Source organism: Apostichopus japonicus, chromosome 20, assembly GCF_037975245.1.
Source record: "Apostichopus japonicus isolate 1M-3 chromosome 20, ASM3797524v1, whole genome shotgun sequence".
NCBI lineage: Eukaryota > Metazoa > Echinodermata > Holothuroidea > Aspidochirotida > Stichopodidae > Apostichopus > Apostichopus japonicus.
In genome coordinates, this window is record NC_092580.1 from 26,029,114 (window position 1) to 26,044,974 (window position 15,861).

At 36.9% G+C, this 15,861-nt stretch overlaps 1 long non-coding RNA gene across 1 annotated transcript in view; it reads right to left on the bottom strand.

The window, feature by feature from the left end:
* LOC139961273 (uncharacterized) overlaps positions 1 to 15,861 on the bottom strand; it is a 39,780-nt gene that overhangs the window by 19,860 nt on the left and 4,059 nt on the right. The window contains exons 2-3 of the long non-coding RNA XR_011790798.1: positions 15,517 to 15,614; positions 13,625 to 13,749 (exon numbers count right to left, since the gene is read on the bottom strand). This is a non-coding gene — a long non-coding RNA (uncharacterized lncRNA). The remainder of the gene's footprint in view (positions 1 to 13,624; positions 13,750 to 15,516; positions 15,615 to 15,861) is intronic.

Below are 15,861 nucleotides of genomic sequence, written 5' to 3' on the forward strand. Positions count from 1 at the left end.
CATTTCATCACCATTGTCCGTAAATTTTAGCCTCCCATATGAATGTCCATTATTTTGCCTATCTAGCATATTTCGGTGGGCAAATTTTATTTAATTATCCAGTTGGTTCATAGCCATACTGAATAATTATGGCAGATTTTTTAGCCTTTTCATCCTGCCTCTTGGTCAATATACCAACAGCAGACTACAGCTGATGTGGACTTGGCTATGAAACAAACTGTTACATTGAATTAATTTATTAACTGATGATGACTCCCTGTATAAACACCGTAGCTTTAGTTAGTGAAAACAACTTCATTGGTAATAAACAACAAAACAAACATTTATCTAAACTCTGGTTAATTGCCAATATCCTGGATTCAATTCATACAAGCATTGTATACTGATATAGGAGATAGGTAACAAGCAATATTACCAGTACAATAAGAATCACAGAATTAAGATGTAACAATGTAGCATTAACTATAATAGCATGTGTTATAACAGAGATAACATAGATATTGAATGTAACAGAGCCAGAGGGCCGGAGTGGCACTGCAAATCAGTCTTATCAGAGAGGATTATGCAAAACCATAATTTTGATAAATTTCAATCAATCAAAAGCTATATGGGAGCAAATATATCAATGCATACCTTCATAAAAAGGATTCATATTACTACACAAAAACTGGAGATTATGATCAAAGTTATTACTCATAAAGCATTAGGTGAAGTTCCAGAAGGGAGGGGGAGGGAGGGGTGGCTGTAAAAGTAGTTGTTATAGTACTTCCATCTAGCCTGATTATAGACCGTATTTATAGCCTAACTATATGCACCATTTCATGTCTAAAGTTGCGCTTATTTCCAGATCCCCCCTACATCAGAATCTGCATGAACAACGTCCTAGCCACAGCCCCTCCTCCATCTCTTAAAACTCCTGCATCTGCCTCTGAGCATGAATCAAGTTGCCTATTTTAATAATCCACAATGGCCGCTGAATAACATGAAGGATCAGAGCCTTGAGGAGAGTAACTTTAAAAACTTAAAATTGTTAGCATGTGCTAAAATTTAGGGCAAGTACTGTTGACCTTTGATACGTTTGGCATTTTATAACAGATTTTACAGTTGTTCAACATCCTGTGTACACTGTATCACTTACAGCTATATATAGGCCTACTCTTACTAATAGGTCTTACACATAGCTTAATACTACTAAGTGTATCCTAAAACAGCTGCCCATATAATCACTGCAAATTTGTCTTTACTGTTTACCTCGGTAAACAGAAATCTCTGATATGGCAAATAAGAAGATTGTGATGTTATTTGTCATTGTCAAACATATATCTACCCAATAGATGTTTCGTTTCATTGCGTTGTCATGCCAGGAAACTTGCTATTCCACTCGCTACATATTATTTCATGGAATACAATATACTAACTCTATACAAGCAATTTACATTCTTTTTAAATAAGAAATAACATATATATTATTAATCTGCATAAATTTACATCAACAACCTTGTGACTCTCCAAGCTGAAAATTCAGCAGAACTAGTCAATCAACGTTACTAAAAGTTTAAAAGGGGCTGACCATAATTTCACTTTCGAGCATATTTTGGTGGTAAATTATTAACTGTCTTGGAGAGAATGATTGACCTCTTTTTTCTTTTCCTTTTTTTCTTTGGGGGGGAGGGGGGGGTAGGTTTCATATTAGCTTTTTTCTCTTTCTTTTCTTTGTGGCATTAGGGGTAGACTCATGCACTTAACGGTCATCAGTATTGACTCTTAGCTAAACCTTGCTACAGCCTACAAGTGTTGAAAAGAACAATTCTGGTGGTTCTTTATCTCCAAATCACTACCAGACATTCAAGAATTAATAAATTAGACAGTCAAATGTTTCAATTAAGGAAAATTACTTTGAGGGTGGTAGTAATATGCTCAAGGGCAGCGGAAGCACTTTTAATCTGGGGGGGCACCGACATCAAAGGGCACTTTGCAGGAATTCGATTCGACTGATATTGCCTTATATTTAGTACCCTTTTATAACTCTGTCTGTATTATCTTTTTAGCGTATACACATCCCTCCATCAACGCCCGCCCCCCCCTTTCATGGAAAATATGCATAGTAGCACTGCAATATCTAGTTGTATGCAAGACTATCTGAGCGGAGCGCCACCATCGGATGGCGCGGAGCGTACGAGAAAATTTTTGCTTTTACAAACCCCTCAGATGGCCGGAAACTGCCCTTCCCAAGTGTTCATTCTGGTTCCCTGGCCTCTTGCTAATTTGAGACACCTCAATTTTTATGTAGAGAAAGGGCACATTTTTAACCCTGAGGAAAAGTGGGGGGGCACGTGCCCCCTGTGCCCCCCCGGTTCCGCCGCCCTTGAATATGCTTGTTGAAGTTGGAAATGCCGGTCACCAGTATGTGAATTTCCAAGTCATCAGCTATCCCTGGTAGGTACAGTAAAGGACAATTTCTATTCCTGTCCTAGAAACCTCAAAAACTGAACTGTAGTGTGTGAGTCAATGAAGCAATTAGCCTGGGTACAGCACAGGACCAACATGTGGGTAAATTCCTTCAAATACCAGACTGACTCTTCCAACAAACTGTGTGAATTCATCCTGTGGTCAATGGATGTCTGATAGAGTGTGAGCCAAGTGTATGATAAACTTGTAACCACTGACCAGCTCTGAAGCAATTCAGTATTTACTCTCCACTCTTTGTTTAGAAAGCCACAAGCTAGGTTAAATAAACACATCATGTTAGCTGGTTGGATGGACCCAAGATGTAACAAAGAGAAGCGAGTATCCATGGTAACTAAATCAGCAGAGTAAATGATTTAAAATATGCAGGTGAATATCCTTCTACAATACATCTCTCCTACCAAGACACAGGTCACATAATAAGCATAAAACTAGTTTTAGCTTTTTACTCTGCATACTTAACGTCAGTACAGATACTAAAATCTTGAGAATATCTCAAGTTTTACAATGAAAATATGTACTGTACATATATACCCAACACAATTAGCTACTTGAGGTCAATCAGTTAGATATTCAAATCGTCAGCTTTTCTTCTTCATTTTGAAAATTGTTTATTCAAGATAATAAAATCCATTTCACTTAACTGTTATGGGACTTAGTATTGTTTAGTATAAAGAAACTCTACCAAAACTAAGGCATGCAAAGAGAGGAAGAACAGTATGGCGGGAGGCCACTGTGACAGTCATTGTTTGTTCAAGTGGCCAAAGAACATTCAGGATGTAATGCACAACACACATAGATAAATATATATAGGATATATATGTTAATATATATAATAAGAGAAATCCAGAGAAATAAGATATGACTCTTTACTGACAAATAAGGAGAAATGTTTTAGAAAATATATGGGGATTTTCGGTCCCCCTGGGACCTGCATCAGTGCAGACCAAAAATTCCAATATATTTTCTAAAACTTTACTCCTATAAACAAATATAAATATAGTAAACAAGGTTGTCGTTCCTTCACTTAACTTCAGGTATCACTTCTGCTTCTTCTTTTGGCGGAAAGCAATAAGTTAAGAACCCTAGCCCATTATCATTTTTGGTAGTGGTCTAACACAAATTAAAATTGTAGCAACCTGTTGTAAAGCCCCCAATTGAACTTTGCAAAGCTACTACTGTATGTCCTTGAAAATGAGATATTGTGTTCGATGTTTGATACTGTAATCATCCTTCACAGAATAAGGGAGGTTTTTGAAGCTGAGTTAAACTTAACACCTCAATTGTAGCTTTAAATTTATCTCTGGGAAACACTCTCCTAACCCACTCTCTAATCCACGGTTCATTTTGTCCTCACAAAAGTGAAACTTCTTTAAAATCATAACTGATGCTTTACTTAAATATCAAAACTAATCAATAAACGTTTACTGCTAAAAGTACAGACAATTGCCTCATATAACCTTTCTTATCTTTCATAACATCACAATTCTTGAAATTTCTCATCACTCATTCACATAAGTTCTACATTCAGGACTAATTTCAATTTTCAACCCTTTATTACATAAACACTTGTCTATCTATTAAATTGAAATGTGTCAGCAAATATGGTCACATGTGATTATTCCTTTCTTTCCTTTGGCCTAAACAGTTGCAGCATGGTCTTGATATTTCATCAATCTTTCAAGTGAAACCTAATATATCCTCTGCTCCACATGACTACCTTCATATATAAAATGAAATACAGTTTCTTTCTGCTCTCTGCTGATGAGGGGGAACAGATTATGTTCAAATTAATGGCTTTACCTTATGAACTATGATCCTAAAGCACATCATGCTGTTAGTACATGACCTAACACATCTCTCAAGCGTCTTGTTTCACTGACAAACTGGAGTTTCTTTTCTCTAGTCTGTTGAACTGATCTGTCCTCTCAAGAGTGCACAGGTAGAGGACAAAAGAACAGAAGATATAAACATTAATGATTAAATGTTACAGTATAAAGGGACAAAACTCAAATATAGGTAGCAATTATCGTTCTACCACAAGCATGACAAATTATACCATTCCCAGGTTTCTGTCATCTGGTTGAACTTTAGTATTATTATTTAATATTAAACAAAAGAAGTGCAACTTCAGAAGGATTTAGAAACTGTATTTACAATTGCTGTCACCAATAGAAGAGGCGTGGGGTGAAAGTGGTGGGTGACAAGTAATGGTGGGGGGGGGGGGAGGAGAGAGAGGGAGGAAGGGTATAAGCTGTGCATATCCCAATTTTCTAGTAAAGTTATCAATGTCTTTTGCTTTTCAAATGACTTGACCAAATATGCCTTATGGGTCTCTGTTACTTCAAACAAGGCCATGTGAATCATACAGATTCAGAATCATGAAGAAATGTAGGAAGGGGAAGTGAGGGGAAGGGAAGGGAAGGGAAGGGAAGGGAAGGGAAGGGAAGGGAAGGGAAGGGAAGGGAAGGGAAGGGAAGGGAAGGGAAGGGAAGGGAAGGGAAGGGAAGGGAAGGGAAGGGAAGGGAAGGGAAGGGAAGGGAAGGGAAGGGAAGGGAAGGGAAGGGAAGGGAAGGGAAGGGAAGGGAAGGGAAGGGAAGGGAAGGGAAGGGAAGGGAAGGGAAGGGAAGGGAAGGGAAGGGAAGGGAAGGGAAGGGAAGGGAAGGGAAGGGAAGGGAAGGGAAGGGAAGGGAAGGGAAGGGAAGGGAAGGGAAGGGAAGGGAAGGGAAGGGAAGGGAAGGGAAGGGAAGGGAAGGGAAGGGAAGGGAAGGGAAGGGAAGGGAAGGGAAGGGAAGGGAAGGGAAGGGAAGGGAAGGGAAGGGAAGGGAAGGGAAGGGAAGGGAAGGAAGAGGAAGGAAGAAAGGGAAGGGAAGGGAAGGGAAGGGAAGGGAAGGGAAGGGAAGGGAAGGGAAGGGAAGGGAAGGGAAGGGAAGGGAAGGGAAGGGAAGGGAAGGGAAGGGAAGGGAAGGGAAGGGAAGGAAGGGAAGTGAGGGGAAGGAAGGGAAGGGAGGGGAAGGAAGAGGAAGGAAGAAAGGGGAAGGAAGGAGACAGCTGTGATACAGGAAATAAAGTAATTGTCAGCTAGTTTATGATTCCCTGAAGATTGCCTGAGAGAGAATTGTTAAGATATGAGGGAGCATTTAATCTCTCTCTCTTTCAAGTAGAGGTACCCACACTCACACATACATATATACCAGCACTATCTTTTTTCTCAAGATTCTCACCTACAGTATAAGGAACATTAACACCTCCCAAGGAAATTGAATTATTTATACAGTGAAGCTTTGAAAACTCATGCAAACATCATACATCAGAGTCAACTAGGTTATCAGCTATGTCAGCTAGTGAAAATTAACCAAATGTGACAAGTGCAGGTATTGAATGCAAAAAGAGCAAAATTATTTTAATGTTAGTTTAGACAACGTTCGGAACTTTAGATAACATCAAAGTTTAGACATCAACTTGAATTTAGACATCAACCGTAACTTTAGACATCAAAGTGAGTTTAAACATCAACGTGTGTTTAGACATCAACTTAAGTTTATACATCAATGTGAGTTTTAGCAGCAACATGGTAAAACAGCAGCAACAATTACTTTACTTTCGACAACAACAAAATTAGTTTTAAACAACAAAATAATTTTGCCATTTTCATGTTCCATATGTAGGAATGTCATGTGACACATAGCCACCTCCCCAGTTACCAAAATCAAATCAAATCATATATACATTTTTTATCACATATCTGTGCTTATGTGCCTACTTAGGATACCAAAGGGTAACCTTAAGTTACTTCATGTTTAGACTTCTCTTCACAACTGGTTCATATATATATCACCAGATCGGTTTCCTCTTGATTATTATTCAACCTTCATATTTATTAGTTCTTGACAAAGTGCCAAAGTCATGGGCAAATCCAGTTTCCTTTTTATATTGTGTGAGCTGACATTGTTGCTGACATTGTTTGTATTCACTTGTGTAGATTTTATAGTTACACAATGTTGCATATAGGCATTATTCTTCCCTTCAGAAAATAGAAATTGCTCAGGATGGATTTAATCTGTCAAATACTATATCAAATTGTACATTATCAATAAAAGACCAGACGCCAGTGTAAATTGTGAAACATTGCCTTGGTATGTGCTTGTCATCATTTTTAAACTCACGTACTGTACTTCCCAGAAACTAGACAAAGCAGTCATGTAAAATTTTAATCGTCATTTTTAATTTTGAATTACTTTGAACGTAAAGAACTATGCAAGAATTTCATGCCACATGAAGAATCATGCTAAGATGCGTAAATGTAGAACACTCATCAGAGAAAAACTGCATTAACAATCTCATCAAACAACCAATCAAATCCTGTTAACATGGTACTTGTATCAATAATTCATTGTGTTGGCGAGAACTTACGAATACCTGACCAGCTTTGTTGCCTCAAGTTATTCACAGAAAGGAGGTTTGTGAGAAGTGTAACACACCTAATTAAATTGTTTACTTTTATATCCTAGAAGACAGACTAGCAGAATTAACTGTGAAGACAATTGAGAGCCAAATATCAAATAGGCTAGACAGTTAGATATTGGCCATATACCCATGTGCCACCTTCATGAAGCAACATTTTATTGAAAGTGACATTTTATGCAAACATTTAGTACTTTTTAGAAAGCTGACATATTATGTGGCGATTATGATGCACCAATGATCTTAGACAGAGAACTCTCTATTGCAAACACCAATGAAGGTAGGTATCCTACATGACTCCACAAATCCTCCACCGGGGTTCGAACCCGCAGGCCTCCCGCTTTATATGCGGACAACCTAACCACTAGGCTATGGACGCTGATTGTATGTTCAGAGGTTTGAAACCGGTAAGGAAGGTCGTAATTCCACTGTTGGCACTGTAGCAAAACTAACTCTTCTACAGTGCATCATCACCGAAATTGACAAGGAGTAGCAAGAATTGATATACATAATATACATAAATACTGTATACATACATATAAAGATATAACACTGGAACTGCTATATATATATATTGTCACACATAACCAGATCAAAAGTTTAAGACTGTTTCATTGAGTGGGTGGGACACCCTCTGTGTCCTCAAGTCCTAACCAGGATTCCAAAAACTGTAGCGTGCAATATTTCAGCACAATGTGTATACATGTACATGTCAGTTCTAAGCAAGTGAATATAGGCCTGCATTGCCATGGATGATAATAACTTCATCGTTTAACTATCGACTCCCTGTTGTGAAATCGCAAGAGCAAAAAAAAATTGGACTGAGGTTGGTGATATTCTATGCTTGCAGTATCTCCTCTTTAGAAAGCAACACAGTATGTTCTAGGGTCGCACTGTTAACACCTGTTACATTGTAGAATATCAAACCAGTGGCACGTACAAAGAGAAAAACAAAAACAGCACTGTAGCGATTCACATTCTGAGAAGCTTTAGGGGATGTCAGGGCACTGGTGTAACAAGGTTAATCAACTGGAAGACTTAGAGACAGGGATCTTCACTTCCTGCAGATAAAATATGTACTTTGTCAAAATGTCATAATTCAGTGGTATGGATGTTTATATGGATGGTACAGTATCTATAGGACACTCAGTGGTATAGATGTTAACATAGATGGTACAGTATATAGAACACTCAGTGGTATAGATGTTTACATGGATGGTACAGTATATAGAACACTCAGTGGTATAGATGTTTACATGGATGGTACAGTATATAGAACACTCAGTGGTATAGATGTTTAAATGGATGGTACAGTATATAGAACACTCAGTGGTATAGATGTTAACATAGATGGTACAGTATATAGAACACTCAGTGGTATAGATGTTTACATGGATGGTACAGTATATAGAACACTCAGTGGTATAGATGTTTACATGGATGGTACAGTATATAGAACACTCAGTGGTATAGATGTTTATATGTATGGTACAGTATATAGAACACTCAGTGGTATAGATGTTTACATGGATGGTACAGTATATAGATCACTCAGTGGTATAGATGTTTATATGTATGGTACAGTATATAGAACACTCAGTGGTATAGATGTTTACATGGATGGTACAGTATATAGAACACTCAGTGGTATAGATGTTTATATGTATGGTACAGTATATAGATCACTCAGTGGTATAGATGTTAACATAGATGGTACAGTATATAGAACACTCAGTGGTATAGATGTTTACATGGATGGTACAGTATATAGATCACTCAGTGGTATAGATGTTTATATGTATGGTACAGTATATAGAACACTCAGTGGTATAGATGTTAACATAGATGGTACAGTATATAGAACACTCAGTGGTATAGATGTTTACATGGATGGTACAGTATATAGATCACTCAGTGGTATATATGTTTATATGTATGGTACAGTATATAGAACACTCAGTGGTATAGATGTTAACATAGATGGTACAGTATATAGAACACTCAGTGGTATATATGTTTTATATGTATGGTACAGTATATAGAACACTCAGTGGTATAGATGTTAACATAGATGGTACAGTATATAGATCACTCAGTGGTATAGATGTTTATATGTATGGTACAGTATATAGAACACTCAGTGGTATAGATGTTAACATAGATGGTACAGTATATAGAACACTCAGTGGTATATATGTTTTATATGTACGGTACAGTATATAGAACACTCAGTGGTATAGATGTTAACATAGATGGTACAGTATATAGAACACTCAGTGTTATAGATGTTTACATGGATGGTACAGTATATAGAACACTCAGTGGTATAGATGTTTATATGTATGGTACAGTATATAGAACACTCAGTGGTATAGATGTTAACATAGATGGTACAGTATATAGAACACTCAGTGTTATAGATGTTTACATGGATGGTACAGTATATAGAACACTCAGTGGTATAGATGTTAACAAAGATGGTACAGTATATAGAACACTCAGTGGTATAGATGTTAACATAGATGGTACAGTATATAGAACACTCAGTGTTATAGATGTTTACATGGATGGTACAGTATATAGAACACTCAGTGGTATAGATGTTAACAAAGATGGTACAGTATATAGAACACTCAGTGGTAGAGATGTTTACATGGATGGTACAGTATCACTCAGTGGTATAGATGTTTATATGGATGGTACAGTATATAGAACACTCAGTGGTATAGATGTTTACATGGATGGTACATCGAACATTATTCCATGGAAATGGAAGAAGCAGGGTGGGGATGTAAACTAACAGAGAGTAGAGATACGTGACAAAAATATCGCGCCCCGCTAGGGGCTCGCGGCTTACAAAGTATGCTACAAAAGTGAAATCCCAACACTTAGATAAGCGACCAAGTAATGAAAGTACATGAAAACGATCCAACATCTTATAAGAAGTATAATAAAACATGTAAACAAACGGCGAGATACCGCCCATCCGCGCTAATGCGGAACCGCTACAAGGTACACTACAAAAGTGAAACCCAACACTTAGGAAAAGCGACCAAGTAACGAAGTACATGAAACGAGCAAACATCTTATAGGAAGTATAACAGATAAAACATGTAAACAAACGGCGAGATACCGCCCATCCGCGCTAATGCGGAACCGCTGCAAGGTACGCTACAAAAGTGAAACCCAACACTTACAGTAGAAAATAAACGTACAAGTAACGAAAGTACATGAAAACGAACAACATCGTGGCTACAAAGTACGCTACAAGGGTGAAACCCCACACTAAGAAAAAGCGTACAAGTAACGAAAGTACATGAAAACGATCAAACATCTTATAAGAATATAACAGATAAAACATGTATACAAAAGGTGAGATACTGCCCATCCGCGCTAGCGCAGAACAGGTGGGAACAAACGAAGCAATTTCGCGCAACTACTACCTGAAAAAGTAACGTTACGCTACTCAAAACGAACACATGGGCATGGGTCGCACACTAAAAACAGCCACCAAACTCCCTCCCTTTAGAAGAAAAGGATACTTATCAGGCTGTAAACGACTGTAAACGTTCTGAAATCCAATAAGATGTAAAGAAGGTAAAAATCCAATATATTCCGGGCAATTTCCGTAAGATTTTAATCCACTACGAAAACGTATGTGTAAACACTTTGGATGGTAGAATGAGAAGGAAGGGCATGGAACGGAAAGCCGGTCGATGAGGGTGCACAGTGTTAAAAGATTACCAAGGCATACTAGACACGGTAGAATGAGGTGCTAAGGTTGTGAGGAGACAGGTAAGCGAGGAACGAAGTAAATTAGATGTTTACATGGATGGTACAGTACATAGAACACTCAGTGGTATAGATGTTTATATGGATATTTACAGTATATAGAACACTCATGATCAGTGGTATAGATGTTTACATGGATGGTACACTTGGGCTATGTTGACGTGGGGCCAGCTCCCAGGAGTTCCCAGGCGAGCTCCCAGGGCTGGGGTAAAATATTTTCCAAAGAATGTCAAACTGGTGTTTGATGTTGTTGTAACCTGCTTATAGATAAAATAGTGCAATATTGATAGAGGAAATCTAGAAATAATTGGAAAGGAGATCAATTCCTATATTTTAGTGACATTTACTTTAGTGTTTTATTCTATAAAAAATTATGACCATGCACTGGCATGCATAAAAACATAATAAATAACAAACCCTCATTGCTCAAGCAAAGCAAGATATTTAAGGAATGTCTTTTAGAACTATAAGTGAACTCCTCTTGGATTGCATATGGCATCTGTCTGTTGAGTGTTGCCAACAATAACAAGAGCATACATCACTAAAGCTAAATATACGTTATATAAATATACTAAATTATGGGTTAATGGCCATTAACCAGGCTTAAATATGTTTTCATTTATCTGCTACAAGTATGAATGTGTACCAATATACTTTATAATATCTTTAGGCACAGGAAACCAACTTTGCTTGAGAAAGAAAGGGATTTTTTTTGAAACTCAAACTAAATTGTATCCACCTCCCCCCTAATTCAACCCCACACAGAAACTTATAAAGTATTTATTAGCACAACCTTGCAAGTAGATCTAATTTATTGCCTATGTATGCCTTAGAAAGTACCATTTGATCTCATTTTTTATATATTTTTTACCATAACAATCAGCAAATTTTGATGTACATATATTAATGTGTACTTCTCAGTGGTCAGGAGTCCCTGTGTATTCCCAAAACTGAAGTTACTGTACAAGTGACATTTCACCGTTTTATTTAATTACTTCCTACAAGTACTTTCACTTTCTGTATAATGTTTCTTTGACATCTGGTCACTTTAATATTATTTTTAAGTTCATCCAAGCTTGCAGATTCAACATTTAATGTTGGTTTTACTCCCTTGTAAAATAATTTTCAAAATGACTCATTTGTTTCAGTCACATTTGTCAGTTGAGAAAGTCTTCAAGCATTATCGTTTCATTCATTTCTGCCATTAAAATTACAATGATATAAAGTTGTCAACACATATATATAGCAATAAGGCAGTGGGACCATCAATACTTCTTTCAATTTTTGTTTGGGATGCTAACAAAGATCGGACACCCCCATCCCCACACAGGGGGTTGGGTGGCCTTCCATTAATTTTCCGAGCAACTTTTTTTTCATGTGGGATTGTGGCCACTTAATATTGTCCTGACCTATGGTTCCCCTTTGCCCCTACCAACTCTTGGCTCTTCTAGGCAGATTTGGTAGCAATAAGCAGACCAACGTTCAAGAAAACTAGAATTTGATCCTTGGTGACCATATTGGATACTTCTAGCATATTTTATAGATGTTTGTAAAGGTCATTGTCCATACTAAAGTAAATCATCAATGCAGAGAATGTTCTATTGTTCTTCTGTTACAATCTTTACAAAATGTTGTTGTTGTTGCTTAACAATTACAATTGCCCATTAGTTTCATTTGTGGGTTCATGTGACCTATATATTCAAACTGCTATTCATTGTTTATGCATTGATGATATTACAACAGAATAAAAAAACAATGCTTGGAGGTGCAAGTACTTAACCCAGTACCCTTGTGACGTACAACAAAAGAGAACATTCTTTGCATTCACTCCTATTGTCATGGTTCAGAGATCAAGTTTGGAGATTTACTTTCAATTTCACACCTCAAAGCCTAAATCTCAACAAATCTAGATAATGAACTTGGTAAGTACTTGGCAATAGTTTGAAAACATCATACTGGCAAGTTGATCAAAGATTAACACCTAATTGCTGGATCTTTATCCAACCCAAGGATGCCACCTTCTACGTAACAGTATATTTTTAAATTTATCTCATTCTAAAGTTTTGTAATAAGCGTCATATTGCTTCACGGTTTGGCACTCAAGAAACATTAATTTACAGCAAAATCAATTGATACATTAATTTCGATTGGCCCTTTCAAAGAATGACTTACACATTTTCCACATTCTTTGGTAAGTGTATAAAATGGAAGTTTTCCTTCATAGAAGACCACTTTAACATGAATGACCAGTATTCTGAATTTCCAAGTTAGTATGATAGACAAAGTCTAACCAGGGGAGTTTGCCATTTCGAATGTTCTAACACAATACCATATCCTCAAATCAACACAAAGCTCAATATTGAGTCAATATGAAAAAAGGACACTTTAATGGCCTCAAATAACAACATGGTTAAGAGTTTTTTCACAAATCAGTCAAGGACAAATGGTGCTGAATGTCAACGTCATTCACCCCTGCCTGCTCTTCTGTTAATATCAAGTTAAATTAAAATGTTTTGGTTGATTTATTAAATTAATGAAATGGTGGACTCACCCTTAACATTTAGGCCTGGCACTGGTAAACTGAAGAAACATATATCAATTTAGCCTTAAAGGAGCATTCCAAAGGTTTAGTATATTTTAAAGGTGGATATCTTGAAAATCGAAGCAGCTACTGAATTGTTACCAGCTGTCAATATCGTTCCCTTTCGTCTTTATATTATGACACGTCAAGAAGACTAGACCTCTGCCTACTCTGTCCAACATTAGCCTCAAAGTATGAACGGATTGGACTCCTTCAGCTATATTTCATCATGAATGATAGGTAGAAGCATTCTGATTCATTCATATAACCATATGTAGAAGCTATAGTTAAAACTAACGATATGTACAAGTCTGAACTTACCATTGAACATTCCCCATATTTCTTTTCCTGGTGTAGTTTTCATCCATTCAGATCAAAAACTTACAATCAGATTTACTGACCAAATTGTTCATTTCTCAGGTTTTGATCGTCTTTAGGATTTGACCCTGAAGAATGGAAAAGATCAGAAAGGGACTCAATAAAACAGAATGTTTGGATTCTAAATCTAAATATTCATTTAAAAAATAAAAACTGAAGTCTGTATGAATGTAGGAGTATCTTGCTTTCTTGCTTCTTTCCCCTGCCCCCCACCTCCCTCCCTCCCCTTCCCTCCCCCTCCCCCCCCATGATCCTCCTCCTGTAAATAATTTCCAGTGTTTATGATCCTGTTTTTGTCAATGTACAAATTTACTTGAGGACAAAGTTTTGTCAGTAGCATATGATTACCCATCTTCCTTGAAGCACTCTATCATTGCTGATAATTGCTGACATCCTCTGTTTAATACTTATACATCCCACACGAGTCATGGGGGGGGGGGGGGGAACCATAAAGAAAACTGTATTTAGTCAAACTCTCTGTCACACGCTCTAATGGAAAGATGAAATCAATTGATGACTGCAAGTTTAGACTAGCTATTATATACAGAGACACTCGCTAACCTGATGATAAATGGTATATATACAAACATGTATTGATTATTTACGAATACAAATGAAGGAATTTGTGGCCTACATATATGTTCAACCTCTTGTTCATATTCTTGGTTACACACAACTTGAAGGCAGGGTTTATATATAGCAGAGATGGATTGAACAGGGAGCCTGCAAGCGGGTGGCAGGCCGGCCCGGTGGGAGGACACAAACTTTGAGGGGCAGTGGGATGTGTGAATTTGATTTGAGGTGACAAACCACAAGAGTACTTCAAAGGTTACCATTTCAATGAATCACTCTCTGCATACTGTAACACAAATTCCTCTGTGGTTAAGAAAGGGCATATATAGTTTGATATCATCATTATATATATTTACAAAATTATCACGTTTTAACATCAGTGTACAGTATGTATACTGTAGAGTCTGCTGGTATTCCATAGTATTATTATTACAGACAGCCTCAGTGAATTAATCTACATCAGACCAGTTCAATAAAACTTACCGCATCACTGCCAACGACCTATCAAATGATTCTAAAAATATGTCTCACAGCTAGAAACCATCTGCGGTAATGACATTGATCTGGCAGATATGATTCAATAAACATTTATGCAGTAAAATACTGTGTCTGTATATACCTATATATAATATTAGACTACATAGGCTATCATATATGAGTGTCCTACTGTACTCTACAGCTATCAAGAATTCAAACATCAATCAGTGGAATGCACAGGATTTCAAAGGTAGAGGGGGGGGTGGGGGAGGGGGGACCAAATTCTAAAATTCCCGGCTAAATTTATATGGAAGGTCTCAAGGCAAACTGATGCATTTTATCATAGGTGTAATTGGTGTAATTGGTATTAAGTACATATGAAGAGAGAAAATTGGAAACTTTCTCTAGACTTTTTACTCATTTTCCCAGAATTAAACTGGTCTAATCAAGCTAATGACCTAACACTGTCACAGGATTTTGATAACGAAAAGCATCAACAAATATTTCTAAGATCAAATGAAAAAGCTGATGAGATGATAACATTTCCAAGTGAGGTATGTAAGATGCTCTGAAAGAGGCAGGAAGACAACAATTAAACACATTTTTAAACATATATCTAACCATTTTTTGGTCTTACTAGAATACTTAAGGGCCATATACACAGATGACCTACACATGAAGGTTTCACATAACATAGTTCAAACAAACTATGAAGAGACAGCACATATATGTTATATGTAAATAAATATTACATTATTATAGAATGCATAGTAGTCAAGGCTTACCTGAACAGCTTGATCCATCAAAAACAGTGATATGGTAATTCATCAGACTTCAACCGGCTTCCAGGGATAAAGAAATCTTCCTTATGGACAGGATTAATCTACTGTACTGTAATCCATTATAATTGGAAATGATAAATATTAGAGATTAAATTTTGGAGAGAGAAGTTATTTGTTACAAATATTTGCATTTTATTCAATAATGATAGTATATGTACCTAGACCACTGAAATCATGTGTCCAATTGAAGGGGGTGTAAATATGCTAGCATATGCACAAGATCAAAGTACTTTCAAATTTATCTCAATTTGGGTCATTTTTTATTCTGTTTAAATGTTATTAATTTTT